Source organism: Lolium perenne, chromosome 7, assembly GCF_019359855.2.
Source record: "Lolium perenne isolate Kyuss_39 chromosome 7, Kyuss_2.0, whole genome shotgun sequence".
Taxonomy (NCBI): Eukaryota; Viridiplantae; Streptophyta; class Magnoliopsida; order Poales; family Poaceae; genus Lolium; species Lolium perenne.
The window spans coordinates 321,120,993-321,136,513 of record NC_067250.2 but is presented as its reverse complement, the minus strand read 5'-3'; the positions used below and the strand labels follow the sequence as shown (position 1 = coordinate 321,136,513).

Below are 15,521 nucleotides of genomic sequence, written 5' to 3'. Positions count from 1 at the left end.
TAGACCGGATATAGCACATGCTGTTAGTTTGACTAGCAGATATCAAAGTGATCCAGGAATGGAACACTGGACAGCGGTCAAGAATATCCTGAAGTACTGGAAAAGAACTAAGGATATGTTTCTTTGTTATGGAGGTGACCAAGAGCTCGTTGTAAACGGTTACACCGATGCAAGTTGGAACACTGATCCTGATGACTCTAAGTCACAATCTGGGTACGTGTTTATATTGAATGGTGCTGCGATGGTGGGCAAGCTCGAAGCATTGCACGGTGGCGAAGTCTTCAACAGAATCAGAGTACATAGCGGCTTCAGAGGCTTCATCAGAAGCGGTATGGATGAAGAGGTTCATTGTAGAGCTCGGTGTGGTTCCTAGTGCATTGGACCCATTAATCATTTACTGTGATAACATGGGTGCCATCGCCAATGCACAAGAGCCAAGGTCACACAAGAGGCTGAAGCATATCAAGCTGCGTTACCACTCGATTCGCGAGTACATCGAAGATGGAGAAGTAAAGATTTGCAAAGTACACACTGATCTGAATGTAGCAGATCCATTGACTAAAGCTCTCCCTAGGGCAAAGCATGACCAACACCAGAATGCCATGGGTGTTAGGTATATTACAATGTAATCTAGATTATTGACTCTAGTGCAAGTGGGAGACTGAAGGAGATATGCTCTAGAGGCAATAATAAAGTGGTTATTATTTATATCTTAATGTTTATGATAAATGTTTATATATCATGCTAGAATTGTATTAACCGAAACATTAGTACATGTGTGATATGTAGACAAACAAGAAGTCCCTAGTATGCCTCTTAAACTAGCTTGTTGATTAATGGATGATTAGTTTCATAATCATGAACATTGGATGCTATTAATAACAAGGTTATATCATTATATGAATGATGTAATGGACACACCCAATTAAGCGTAGCATAAGATCTCGTCATTAAGTTATTTGCTATAAGCTTTCGATACATAGTTACCTAGTCCTTATGACCATGAGATCATGTAAATCACTTATACCGGAAAGGTACTTTGATTACACCAAACACCACTGCGTAAATGGGTGGCTATAAAGGTGGGATTAAGTATCCGGAAAGTATGAGTTGAGGCATATGGATCAACAGTGGGATTTGTCCATCCCGATGACGGATAGATATACTCTGGGCCCTCTCGGTGGAATGTCGTCTAATGTCTTGCAAGCATATGAATGAGTTCATAAGAGACCACATACCACGGTACGAGTAAAGAGTACTTGTCAGGAGACGAGGTTGAACAAGGTATAGAGTGATACCGAAGATCAAACCTCGGACAAGTAAAATATCGCGAGACAAAGGGAATTGGTAATGTATGTGAATGGTTCATTCGATCACTAAAGTCATCGTTGAATATGTGGGAGCCATTATGGATCTCCAGATCCCGCTATTGGTTATTGGTCGGAGTGAGTACTCAACCATGTCCGCATAGTTCACGAACCGTACGGTGACACACTTAAAGTTGGATGTTGAAATGGTAGTACTTGAATATGGAATGGAGTTCGAATATTTGTTCGGAGTCCCGGATGAGATCCCGGACATCACGAGGAGTTCCGGAATGGTCCGGAGAATAAGATTCATATATAGGATGTCATTTTATGTGAAATAAAATGTCGGAAGGTTCTATGGAAGGTTCTAGAAGGTTCTAGAAAAGTCCGGAAGAAACCACCAAGGAAGGTGGAGTCCACATGGGACTCCACCTCCATGGCCGGCCAGCCCTAGATGGGGTGGAGTCCCAAGTGGACTCCACCATAGGGGGCCGGCCACCCCCCACATGGGAGGTGGAAATCCCACCTTTGGGTGGGAGTCCTAGTTGGGCTAGGTTTCCCCCTCTTATGGAAGGTTTTGGTTTCGGGTCTTATTCGAAGACTTGGACACCAACACTTGGGATCCACCTATGTAATGAGGGGCCAAGGGAGGGGGCCGGCCACCCCAAGACCACAAGTTGGCCGCCCCCCATAGAGTGGCCGGCCACCCCTCCCAAACCCTAGCCGCCCCCCTCTCCTCCATATTGCCCGCGTAGCTTAGCGAAGCTCCGCCGGACTTCTTCACCGCCACCGACACCACGCCGCCGTGCTGTCGGATTCAAGAGGAGCTACTACTTCCGCTGCCCGCTGGAACGGGGAGGTGGACGTCGTCTTCATCAACAACCGAACGTGTGACCGAGTACGGAGGTGCTGCCCGTTCGTGGCGCCGGAACCGATCGTGATCAAGATCTTCTACGCGCTTTTGCAAGCGGCAAGTGATCGTCTACCGCAGCAACAAGAGCCTCATCTTGTAGGCTTTGGAATCTCTTCAAGGGTGAGACTCGATACCCCCTCGTTGCTACCGTCTTCTAGATTGCATCTTGGCTTGGATTGCGTGTTCGCGGTAGGAAAATTTTTGTTTTCTATGCAACGTTATCCTACATAAAATTCACTTGACTAGCATAACGACATCTAGATTACAAGCATCATCATATGAATCTCAATCATGTAAGGCAGCTCATGAGATTATTGTATTGAAGTACATAGGAGAGAGATGAACCACATAGCTACCGGTACAGCCCCGAGCCTCGATGGAGAACTACTCCCTCCTCATGGGAGCAGCAGCGGTGATGAAGATGGCGGTGGTGATGATGGAGAAGCCTTCCGGGGGCACTTCCCCGTTCCGGCGGCGTGCCGGAACAGAGACTCCTGTCCCCCAGATCTTGGCTTCACGATGGCGGCGGCTCTGGAAGGTTTCTGTGGGTTTCGTCGAACGTATCAGGGTTTTCGCGACGGAGGCTTTAAATAGGCGGAAAGGCGGCGCCAGAGGGTCGAAGGGGTGCCCACACCATAGGGTGGCGCGGGCCCCCCTGGCCGCGCCGGCCTATGGTGCAGGGGCCCGATGCCCCCTCTCTGGCGGCTCTCGGGTGTTCTGGATGCTTCCGGGCAAAATAGGAACCTGGGCGTTGATTTCGTCCGATTCCGAGAATATTTCGTTACTAGGATTTCTGAAACCAAAAACAGCAGAAAACAGGAACTGGCACTTCGACATCTTGTTAATAGGTTAGTTCCAGAAAATGCACGAATATGACATAAAGTGTGCATATAACATGTAGAAATCATCAATAATGTGGCATGGAACATAAGAAATTATCGATACGTCGGAGACGTATCACGACCATCTTTTCATTTTTAGCGTGTCCAAACGGTTTTTATTTGTGAAGAAGCTACATGAGGCGTATTTTAGTATGATGTGAAACTTCCGTGCGATGATAGTAGACCACCTACGCACCACCTATCTCATGACATGTGCACGCGTTAGCTTTTTGGGAACCCATGCGGCTTCCGGCGGTGTCCCACCGAATCCGCTGGAAACTGACCGGATTTGAACTAGGGCTCAACTATCTGACGCTCCAGAAATTTCGGAAAAAATGTTTTTAGTTCTACGACGCATCATTATATGTGCTAATTTTTGTACGTTTAGTTTTTTCGCGAATGGGTGCACCGGCACGCCCGGTACGGCGATACCGCATGTCCCGGGGGGCCTGTTTTGGTCAGATGGCTATTTGAACGAAGTCAAAAAAATCTCACGGAGCCGCGTGGCGTCAGTTTATATATCATAGTAACTATTCCGTTTGTCAAAACTAGGATATGGCATTTATTTTGAAAAACCCTTCACGAAAAGGACTATCACATCCGGAGTTCTATGGATTGCAGGGGGAAATGTGGTGGGAAACAGCCTCGGCATGGCATAGTTTGTCGGAACGAGGTCATATTTGGCACTGTGTGAGCCCTTGGATGGTAAGCAATACCCTGACGCAGATTTCTAATCCGACCCACGAACGACCATTTTTTTCATTTTTGGCGTGTGTGAAAGCCATAAAACCTTGAACATTATAGCCCATTTCTAAGAAGATTTGTTTAGATATTTGAAATATTTCATTTTTGATATTTTTCTACGATAGATCTTGTTTTTCTGCAAAATTTGATATATTATACTTATTTTTCTCATTTAGAAATGATTTAGTTATGCTTTTTTGAAGACTGTCGTGGAGAAATAGAAAAAAGCTATGCCAACGGTATAACCGTCGGCACAGATCTATAGTAAAAAAGAAAGAAAAAAATATTGTGCCGATGGCTAGAACTGTCCGACGGTGGCCGTCGGCACCTCTAGCCTGTACCGACGGTCAATTTAACGCCGACGACCATCCTTATCGCCGCACTCTGGAGGCTCCTGTGCCGACGGCCCCGATATCGCCTGGCCGTCGGCGTACGCCAATTCTCCCGTAGTGTTGATTTACCGCTCACTTCAGGATGGTCGCCAGTCAAAAATAAATGTCGTTGCTCAAATGGGTTCCAGTATGGCAGTATGTAGCGTGATTGTGCTTTTATAATTCGAAACTTCTGTGCACACGACAATTCAATTTCCGATGTGTGTCCACAAAGGATCCGGTGTGTTGATGTTGTTTTCGTAGCCGGGTGGAGGTTTGAGTGCATATATGCATCGTATGCAATTTGTACAGAAAATGTCCTACACATGTAGCAGAGTTCTTGATAATTAAACTGTGACTCTACAGATTAGGATCCAAAAATTATTGCACACCGCAAAATTTATTTTTCCCATGTTTACAGATGAATTAGATTCGTTCAAGGATCAAAAACCTCACACCCACGGAGGTGGCGTTTTGGCTCATAGGAGCAAATGCTCCTATTCTACAAAATAATTAAAAAACAATTTTCAAAATGTGAAAAAATTCTGACATAATTTTTTTGGTGTACATCATGACATTCTATGTTAATGCACGAGTTTTCAGGGAGAAACAACATTTTGTGTGACGTGTACAAAAAAGATAACAAAAATGTCATGTACGTAGTCGTGTTATAGCATCAAAAATTGTCTTTTTACATGAGCCACATAATTTTTTAGTTTTTTTAAAAAAAACTTATGTTTTTTCGATAAAGAGAATATATTAATATCAAGAATATACCAATTACACCTAGCATTTGCAACAACGCACCGCCCTAGTGGCACTACGGATGCACACAGCTAAAAACAAGAAAAGAAAAGTAAGAAACAAAAGTCCCGCTACAGTATCTCGGGCCTAACAACAGCAATACATCCACCTCCAAGACAACACCTCAATTACAGACTCCAAAAAGACGCCTCCAAGAAGGGAACAATGCTCAAACACCGTCGTCGCCCGATCAAAGATCTTAGGTTTCACCCTGAAGATAGTCCCCGCTCTCAAAACAATGTCTCCACCAAGGTCATTGCTAGGCACAACCAATTAAGGCCAGACCTTGGGTTTTCATCCTGAAAGGTAGGACTCTGCACTTCACCTGTGTTGTCACCCCCACTTTCATACCGCGGCTGTGAAGCCCGAAACACCAAGCAAGTCCCTCAACAGCGCGGAGACTTGAACCTCCCTTAGCTAGTCCCCCCTCCGGCCTTCATGAAATTCTCTTCTTCCGACTTACATCATGGATCCATAGTCACTTGATGTCAACACAGAAAAAGAGCTTCGCGCCAGTCCCTCCAGAACCAATCGATCGGAATAAAAACATGGGTGTGCACGACCGAATACCTCCGATCCAGCAAACTCCAGGCAAAGCACTGTTATATCCGCTGGTGGAGCCTTCCGGAACTCAACCCCCTGGCCAGATGATGAGTCCAGGCCTCCGGTAGGTCCTCCTTTCCACGCAAGAGAGGCCCTAGGACCGCCGCCTTTATTCAGGTCGGACCCCCACGTCGGCGACCATCCCATGCTGGCGAAACCAACCCTCCACCGGCGACACCATCACCGGCTTCCATGCACCTCCATCTCGCCGCCGAATCGCGGTGATAGATCAAAAGATCCACCACCACCAACCGCAGGCCAGCCCTCTCCGGCGAAGAAGAGGGCCACCTCCTCCGTCTAACCCAAGGTTGCTACCCCGGGCGCCCTCGTGTCGCGGAAGAAGCCCGAGATCGCCTCCACGCACCGACGAGAGGCCGGGGGAGGGAATGTCGCAGATCGAGGGCCTGGCCGCCGCCCACCACCAGCCCCTGTCGGTGTGCTGCGGGTGGAAGCCTACGAGAGGGCAGGGGGGACCGCAGCGCAAGAGCCGCCGCCGCCCATCACCATCCGCGCCAGGCCGCCGCCGTATGCGTCGAGGAGGGGAGAGCCCGTCCGCCGTCCCCCACTACGACGAGGAAAGGCCCCCGCCGCCGCCACGCCCCGTGGGTCTTTGCCCCGGTGGCGCTACCGGCGGCAGCAGCGGCGGTTAGGGTTGGGGGAGACGAGACGAGACCGAACTTATGTAGATTCACATGGAAAAAACTTATGTACGAACATAAAATATGTAGATGTACATGGAAAATTTTATTTTAAAATTTTTTAACACTTCAAAATGTAGATTCACACAACGTGAGCAAATGCTCATATGAGGCAAAGTGAGTATCCCACACACAACAAAGGCATTCAATGCCCAACTTCATGCCGTCGTGAGAACAGGTCTGGAGGACTGATGTTATCTGCCTGTCTATGTCTGAGTTGTTTTGGACCTTGCTTTCTTTCGACACTTTCGGTACGTTCGATTGTATGCTGTCTTGCATTATGTATGCTCTGTCATGCACATCTCTGTTTTATTTGTCGTTGGAGCATGTACCGCTTCTGTAATGCTATACTTGTACTCTGCCGTTGTATGGTTTCATTAATTTGAAGTCGGAATCATCTCGAGCTTACCGTCTGAGTGAGATTTAAACTCCAACTCATGATCAGTTGGGACGTAATTAATTAGAGCTAACAACTGCTACCAAGTGGCTAGCTAACGATGATGTAGATGAAAAAATAACTACTATATTCATCACCTTGGTCTAGAAAACAGCTCCCACTACGGGAAAAACTTTGCATGCAGCTTATCCGCATGGTAAAGATTTCTTTGCCGTGCGCACGGAGAAAAACGCACGGTAAAGATAGACACAAGCACACGGTAAAGATAGGTTTCACGACAACGACGGAAGAGGCCGCACGGTAAAGAAAGATGCACGGCAATGGCCAACACACCGCACGGCAAAGTCGTTGGGCATTGCAGTGCGCCTCACCCTTTGCCGTGCGAGCAGCTGTGTTGTACGGCAAAGCAGCCTTTATCTAGTGTTTTTAACAAACGCGCGTAAAGCAAGCTTTTGCCTAGTGTAAGCGCATGTTAAAGATGTAAAAACTGGATTTCTTCTCAGCTCAAAGGCGTGGCGTGGTATAGTTATCAACAAATGAACATTTAGCCCAGTGGCAAGGTTGCATACTTTCCCTACTATATGTGTCCTAGGTTCAAATCACAGACCTACCTGTTTGAGGTTTTTTTTTAGATAAAACATGTTTGACACACAGCAAAGAAGTAACCTTTGCCGTGCAACATTGGCGAGGCGCACGACAAAGAAGCTTTTTCCGTCAATGGCATTACCGTGTAACATTTGCCGTGCGACCGTTGCCATGCATATAGGGCTCCCGTACTGTCCAGCATATGACGTAGTACATGTAAAAATGGCCCAAATGTTTTTACATCGCGATGCAAATATGCATCACCTGGGGTGATATATCCAGGCGATGCAACTCCCAAGTGATGCATCCGGGCGATGCAAACAATAAACAGTCGCGCGGGAGCTCAAATCACCATTGCTCGCTCGTCACCCATTGGCCCCCACCCCACCTTGCCGGACTCGTCCCGCAGCCAGGGATGGCCGGAAATGACCCGCTGCCGCCGTGATTATTGACCTAGAGTCGGCCAGATTTCAGCTGATTCTGGCTCACCGTGGCCATCCGTTCACCGTCTGCGGGGCTGCTGAACACCGGGGAGGTTCGATATGCGGCCAGAGGGGATCGTTCATTGACTGGAGTCGATGGGCTCCACCTCGTGCTCACCCGGCGCACCACCATCGTCCGCAGGCCCCGCCTCGCCTACCCTTCATCGATGCAATTGAGGTTGGCGCCTTCCTCCAGCTCCTCTGCCCTTCCTTGGGCGCATCGACCTACCGCCGGTGGCCGAGAAGCTCGGCATTGCACAACTTAATTTTGTAGTAGTTGCTTAATTTTGCATCATTGAAATGGTAGTTGAATCGGCATAAAAAAGATTGAAATGACAATGTTTAATTACATTTGTATTTCAAATTTTATTTGAATTGTGCCAAGTTTGAATTTTTATTACAATTTTTGCAGCACTAGTGAAATGAATTCGCTGGAGTACTTTCGGAGGAGAGGTGATATATTTTAGACCGTCTGAGTTTTGAGAGAGAAACAGATAATGTAAAAATTTGAAAAAAGGGCAAAAATAGGCATAGGCGGACCGAACCGTCCCTAAGCCCGGGCACGCGCCTAAACTTCCGGGGGCGGCGTAGCCTATTTTAATGAAAATTTGATAAATATTTGGATGGAAATTTGGCCGAGCTGACAGTACGTCCAGGCTTGATGAAAATCTTGTGTCCGCCACTGAAGAAGTAATGTATAATGCATCGTATGATGTAAATTATACATCATCTGCGAAGATGCTCTGTTGATAAGACTATTTGCAAGTGTAGCATTATTGAAGTAGAGATCGATCCTCTAGAAAATAGCAAGGGGGGCTGCGGGGGCGATGGGCCGGTACTCATGGCGAGATTGGATCGTTTTGTCAAGTTTGACCGCATGGTGTGCTCAATCGTGCTAGTGACTTCTCGAAAACCCCGTTAGGACGCCTTGAACTCTAAATCAGCCATCAACTGCTGTAGCACACTCCACATGTGCATCGTCAGACACAACTTCCAGTATAAATAAAGCAAGTCAAGCGCCGGGGGAGGAGCCAGAGCAGTCCACCCACTCCACCCACGCGCTTGCTCCCGTAGGCACGCATCTTCCATCCAGCAGGCCACCGGCAATCGGCGGCGATGGCCCACGGCCATGGTAACCCTGGCGGCCATGGTAACCCCGGTGGCCATCACCAGCCCGTCCCCGAGCATCACGAGCCGCGCCACCAGCCAGTGCACCACCCCCACGGTCACGCGGTGCCGGTGATCATCCCGGTCACGGACTCGTACCTGCCGACCACAGTCGGGACGCCGCTCCTCGTGCAAAGCCGGCCGCCGGCCAGCACCCTGGTCGGACTCCTCACGGTACGTGATTTCCGCGTGCGCATCAAGGCTCTTTCTACCATGCTAGCTATGCTACTATACGATGATGCATGAATTATCGACCAACCTTGACGATTGTTGTTGTTTTTGTGGGCTATTCATGCAGTGTTTAGGCTTGCTCGTCCTGGTCGTGGTTTTGCTCATCATCTGGATCTAGTACGCGCCTACGCGGGAAAAGATCTAGCCATCGAGTGGAGCCTTTCATCATGTGTCCTTGCAAAATTATTAAGTACTTCCTCCATTTTAAATAATAAGTATTTGTCAAGATTTGTATGTATCTAGACACTAAAACGTGTTTAGATACGTGCGATTCTAGACAAATCCAAATCACTTATACTCGGACGGAGGAAGCAGTACATTTGTTCGATTTTGTATGTTTAAGTACAGTAAACTTGGTGGCTGTGTATGTGAACTTTTGTTCGATTTAATAATTATCATGTAATTTTTAACATAACTATCATTCAGTTGCCGCCGCTCTCTTCTCCCCTTGCTCGTGATCTGCCGCTCACTTCAGGGTGGTTGCCCGTCGGAAGAAAAAACTGAAGAAAGCTCACGGCTCAAAAGGTTTCCAATATGTAGCGTGATTGTGCCTTTATAGTTCAAAACCTCTATGCACACGACAATTCCATGTCCAATGTGTGTCCGACAAAGGATCCGGTGGTTTGTTCTTTGTTGTGCTTTTCGTAGCCTTGTGAAGGGTTGGATGCATACATTGTATGCAGTTTCCACGGAAAATGTCGTATATTGTCAGACGATAGTGAAATCAGGGTTAACAAATTATCGAACACCGCAAAAAAAATTCCATGTTTACAGATGAAACAAATTCCTGGTGCCCTCTAATTTGCGGCCTGATCATGGATCAAAAACCTCACACACAACCTATATATTGTACCCAACTTAGACATATGCACTGCTAGCTATCAGCCAATCATTCCAGTTTAAGTAAGGAAATGCACCAGACGTAGTAGTTTGTGTTGCAGCTATAAGGTTGTGATCGTGGTAGCGGGATCTTTTTTCTTTTTTTTTTTTTGGCTTTTTTAGCAGACTTGTGTGCATCCGTAATGTTCTTAGATATTTCGTTGTTGCAGAGACCGGTTGTAATTGGTCTCGCCGTAATACTATTATATTTCCTTCCTCGAAAATAGATGGTCTTGGGCCATTCTCCAAAAGTATCATGTCCAGCATCAGCATATTAAGGTAATCCAAGTTTACCCAAAAATTCAGATCAAGCCTCGACAGAAAATAATGCAAGGTGGCATACATGGTTCAAGGTCTGCTCCCTATTATCCCTTGGTGGTCTAGAGCTGCCAAACCGACGCGTTTGGTAGGGAGCTCATGGTTGTGGCTCGCTTGGGCAGTGTCGGACAGACCTTGGGTTGACGAGGGTTAAGCTTGGTAATGTCCATGGTTATGGACTTGTGTTTCAGGGAAAGAGGTCCGCTAGTGATTTCGTTGGCTTGTCGGACAAACAAGTTGGTCCGATGTTATTGATTAAAAAAATCAAAGTCCTTCTGTCGCCAAATTGGATCTAGGGTTACAATGAGTGTGATACGAGTTGATCTGGCTCCTCCCTCGTTGGCTCCTCCCAGCCTTCATATGAGAGGCTGGGTCTCACACTCCATCCGGGTTGGTTGGCCTTTACTTGGTATTCGTGTCTGGTTCATGGGCTTTAGGTGTTTCCATGCCTTTTATTACATTATTGGCTTTATGGGCTCCTTCATGTATCCTTACCGGGGACATTAATCATACAGACCCAATAAATTATCCCCATGTCAGTAGCCACCGAGGCTCTACTCGAGTCGTAGACCCGATTCAGTCTCCAAACCTTGATTCATTCATTTGCAAGCACGAGGACAAACCAGAGTAATAGAAATTGCCCCTAAACCGGTTTAACCAAAATATGGACGGGCGAAATTTGGCCGCCATCTCTACTAATTATGGAGGCGGTTGGATATTGCGTCTGTTTTCAACACGAAGCCACGCGAAAGTTCTAAGCGGCTTCAGGTCGACCTCAGAACGTAAAAAAATTTAGCCGCCTCTAGTCGTCAGGGTAGCTGAGACGGCCGTAAATTTTAGCTGGTTCTAAGAAGGCGACACATAGGTTTCTTGCCACGCATGACCCTGGCCGCTTAGCCTTCGTGCAACACATGTGCGTTAACTTCCCGAAGTGGCCTCCAAATCCGGCAAAGAAAAGCAAAGTCTCTCTCTGGAAAAAACCCCGGCCAGCCGTCCATGACCTCCGGATATGTCAAAGAGCTTGAGCAGTGTCGGTGGCGCCACCGGGGTCTCTGATGAGAAGCTTCCGCCGACCATCAGTATCATCAACGGTCCTCATCTGGGTGATGTGAAGCAGAAGGGGCCAGCCGGTGATGCCGCCGCAGCCGACATTGCTGGTGGTGGCGCCGTGAAGGGAAAGCAGCCTATCTCCAGCTCAGAAGATGAGGTATGATATCGATGCACATGCCTAGCACTTTCTTGCATTATTGGGATTTTTCACGTGAGTTCGATTTGATTAAATTACTCTTCTGATCGAATCGATCATGCATTTCAGTATAAGAAAAAAATTCTGCTGATACTTGCTTTTGATATTTTTCTTACTTCTTGAAATCGAAATATCAGCAGAGAACTTCGCTCAAAAACGTCTATACATTTTGAGGTGCAAATAACAAACCGTAGACGGTTGAAAATCTTGGCCGTCTCTAGTAATTTTAGATCTGTTAATTTTTTGTATAAATCTGTTAATACTAAATCATAGGCATAATTTTAGATCTAGTAATATTAAAACTTTATATATGCTTTTGATTTGTACTGTACTGCACATGTGTAATATATTGGTTAAATCAAATTTGTTTATTAATTAGCTAGCTATATAAAAAATATATGTTTTTGATTTGTATTGTGCAGTTGTACTAACAACCCAAGAGGATCAAGAGGGGGCATTGGTCTAATGCCGAGCCATTTGGCCCGTGGAGAGCATACGTCAACATAAATGAAATCAAGGAGGTAACTGACAACGGGTGAACTTATCAATGCTCATGGTTGATGGACTTGGGTTTTAGAGAAGGAGAATGCTTGTAAGTACAAGACCAATCAGCCAAAATAGTAGCCGATAAAAATATAGTTGAGGGCGAATGTTACCGAGATCGTATTATGCGATTATTACAATGATGTTATGTGCTAGGGTTTCGTGTTTTTCCTCTGGTGGCTCCTCCCAACCTTATATAATGGGCTAGGTCTCAGAGTCCACCTTCAAGTCAATTACAATATATATATCGGTTTACCCGATATAGGCCTAACCTACTTTTCATCACTTGTTGGGCCGTCGGCTTTTTGTAGTATTTCCTTACGGGCTTTTGTTGATTCCTTCCTGAGTATTCTCCAGGGGTAGTAATGTCGAATATCGCATTATGTCAATGATTCTCGCAGTTCCTTTTTTTTTAATGGGAAGTACGTCTACGTTGGAGGGGTTTGGTTGCCACGAATGCATAACCAACGCAAGGAAGACCTCACCCTATTCTTCGTGAGCACCTCCACAAAGGCCTACACTACTGGAAAAAGGCTTATAGCCGTGGTAAGCCGAACTAGTGACAGGCAAAACAAAAAAATCGTCAGCGGTAGCTCCTGAACTGGTCTCCACGACGCGTACCAGTGACACGCAAAATAGAAGTCCATTGTTGGTTCTTCCTTCTGGACCCAACCGTACCCGGGGGCCTGAAAAGCAGTGACAATGTGGCACAAATGGTTTCTCACCTTTTTTTTCTTGAAAACCAGTGCCATCATTATTTGTCATGGTTGTCACTGCTCATAAGTATATGGCTCACTAGCATATATATTTATATGTTGTTTCGTTTAATTAGAACAGGAAAGGAAACCAGATATAATGCTTTGCCTTCTCTCTCAAGATATTCCAGGGATAAGTGAATACTCCATCGATAACCTAGATTGTCCACTCTTATGCTTGTGCCTTTGCTAACCTTTGACTTGTCTGTCTAGATATTCATGAAAAAAGTGACGGTGTTTTGCGACTGTCGTATTATCGGGTTTGTCACACATACATGATATACCATTGACGAACTGAATAAGAGCAACGCTGTTCGTTTGTTTTGTACATAATGTAGCCATCTACTCCAGAACACCAGCAACAGGTGAACCCAACGGCTAGCTTCTTGTCGGATGCGGTTCCATGATCTAAACCTGCTATCATTAGTTAATTGATACGTGGTTGATCTGATATGATGTTTCCTATCTAAAAGAATTTATGTTCTTTTAAGACAACACTTCGTACGATCTCAGTATAAGTATGCCGATGATATTTAACTTCAGTTCATACAAGTATTATTCCGCTCTAGTAAAAACACTGCATGTTGATCCATTACTTGAACATATGGTGCAATGCAGTTGAATAGAGACATGGAGATCAATCCCATGGATACATTACAGAGTCAAACTGAAAAGGAGAATTTCAATAAAACAGGGTACATAGATCACAGAAGCATTTAGCTAAAACTTGTTCGATCACAAAAAGAAGATCAAAATTTCAGTACATTAACCGAGTGATATAAAATATATATTTCACATAGCAACAAAATATATGAAAACTAAACAGCTGATAAGAACTTATACGTGGAAAGCAACTGTAAATAACCCCGACACATCTTAAAGAATGAATGGTTGGCCTTCTTTAATGGCAACCAACATATTCATGGGATAGAATGTATTATATGGCAGCATGTTTTCATATTTCTGCAAAAGAAAAAGAAAAACAAATTAAGTATATTGGCTAAAACAACAAAAATAACTTCATAGCTGGTATCTAATCAACATCAAATGAGTTGCAAGTGGCTAGTGATTTTTTTTAATTCTACCAATCTATTAAATATCATCAACAGTAGTACAAAGAGATCTAAAATTAATAGAAATTACAAATATGTTTTTGAACCACCTAGCGACGACTACAAATACTAGCACGAGATGAAGGCGCGCCGCCGTCATCGCCCCTCCATCATTGGAGCCGGACAAAGCTTGTCTTAGTAGAGCTTGTTGTAACAGACTGACGGGAAGTCGTCGAGCTAAGACCACGAGGGACCAGCACACGAGAGCAGCAAACATCGCCATTGATGACAGCCGTAGATCAAAAGAGACTAACCTGAGAACACACCAAACATGAAAACCGATCAGATCCCACGGGATCCACCGGACACATGACTCCACGCAAACTCCGACGATGCTAGATGCACCACCAGAGTGAGTATACAGCGGGCAGGACCTTATTCTAACATCAGGACGTTGTCGTTGCCTCACTACGGGAGAGATGGAGTATGCCGACGGCCGCCAGCCGTCGGCACAGCCCAGAAGGCCGTCGGCACAGGCTATGCCGACGGTGACCGTCGGCGTAGCATCGTCGGCACAGTTCTGGTCGGGGACTGCCCAATCACCATCGGCACAGACTGGCCGTCGGCATAGTATTTCAAAATTTTCAAAATTATTTTCGAAAAAATATTCAAAAAATAATTTTGAATTTTTTTTTTTATTTTTTCACTTGTTAATCTTTCACAATCACACTTAGTACACTTAATCTTAGGTCAAATTGCACTTGTGGTCAAACTTCTCAGTTGGTCACCCATCCTCACACTACTCCCACCCCAGCGCGCTTAACTTCTTGGTTCTCTTTGGATGAGCTTCCATGAAAGAAATGACACCTTGATGTTAATATTACCATATATATCATATTAACCCTTTGACCGTAATGTCACACCTCTATATTTTTGAATTCTAAACAATTACTTAAGTAAACAACAATGAATATATATATATAAATAATAATAATATAGAATTTGAAAAACATTTAAATGATTTTTTTTCTTTTATTTAATATGGAATAATTCATATCAGTAAATTCGAATTTGGCAAATAATATGTCTAAATTGATCAGAAAAATGAGAGGAATACAAATATGATATCCATATCATCTTTCGAACCTATAAAGTTAACTTACCCAAAAATCATAAGCATTAGATCAAGTACCTCTAGTTTAAATTTGACTGACTTTATCGAAAATGAGGTGGAAAACGGCCTCGACATGGCATAGTTTGCCGAAACAAGGTCATATTTGGCACGTGTGTGGACCCGAGGATGGGAAGCAAGACCCCGGACGTGGGTTTCTAATCCGACCCACGGACTGCCATCTTTTCATTTTTAGGGTGCCCAAACGATTTTTATTTGTGAAGCAGCTACATGGGGCGCATTTTAGTATGACGTGAAATCTCTATGCGATGATAGTAGACCACCTATGCACCACCTATCACATGACATGTGCACGCGTTAGCTTTTTGGGAACCCATGCGGCTTCCGGTGGTGTCCCGCCGAATCCGCTGGAA

The 15,521-nt window shown here is 45.3% G+C and overlaps 1 long non-coding RNA gene across 1 annotated transcript; it reads left to right on the top strand.

Annotated features, from left to right (window-relative positions):
• The first annotated feature begins 8,770 nt into the window (after positions 1-8,770).
• On the top strand, positions 8,771-9,623 carry LOC139834133 (uncharacterized). The gene is made up of 2 exons (XR_011749526.1): positions 8,771-9,126; positions 9,251-9,623. It is a non-coding gene; the product is annotated as an uncharacterized lncRNA (long non-coding RNA).
• Positions 9,624-15,521: the final 5,898 nt, after the last annotated feature.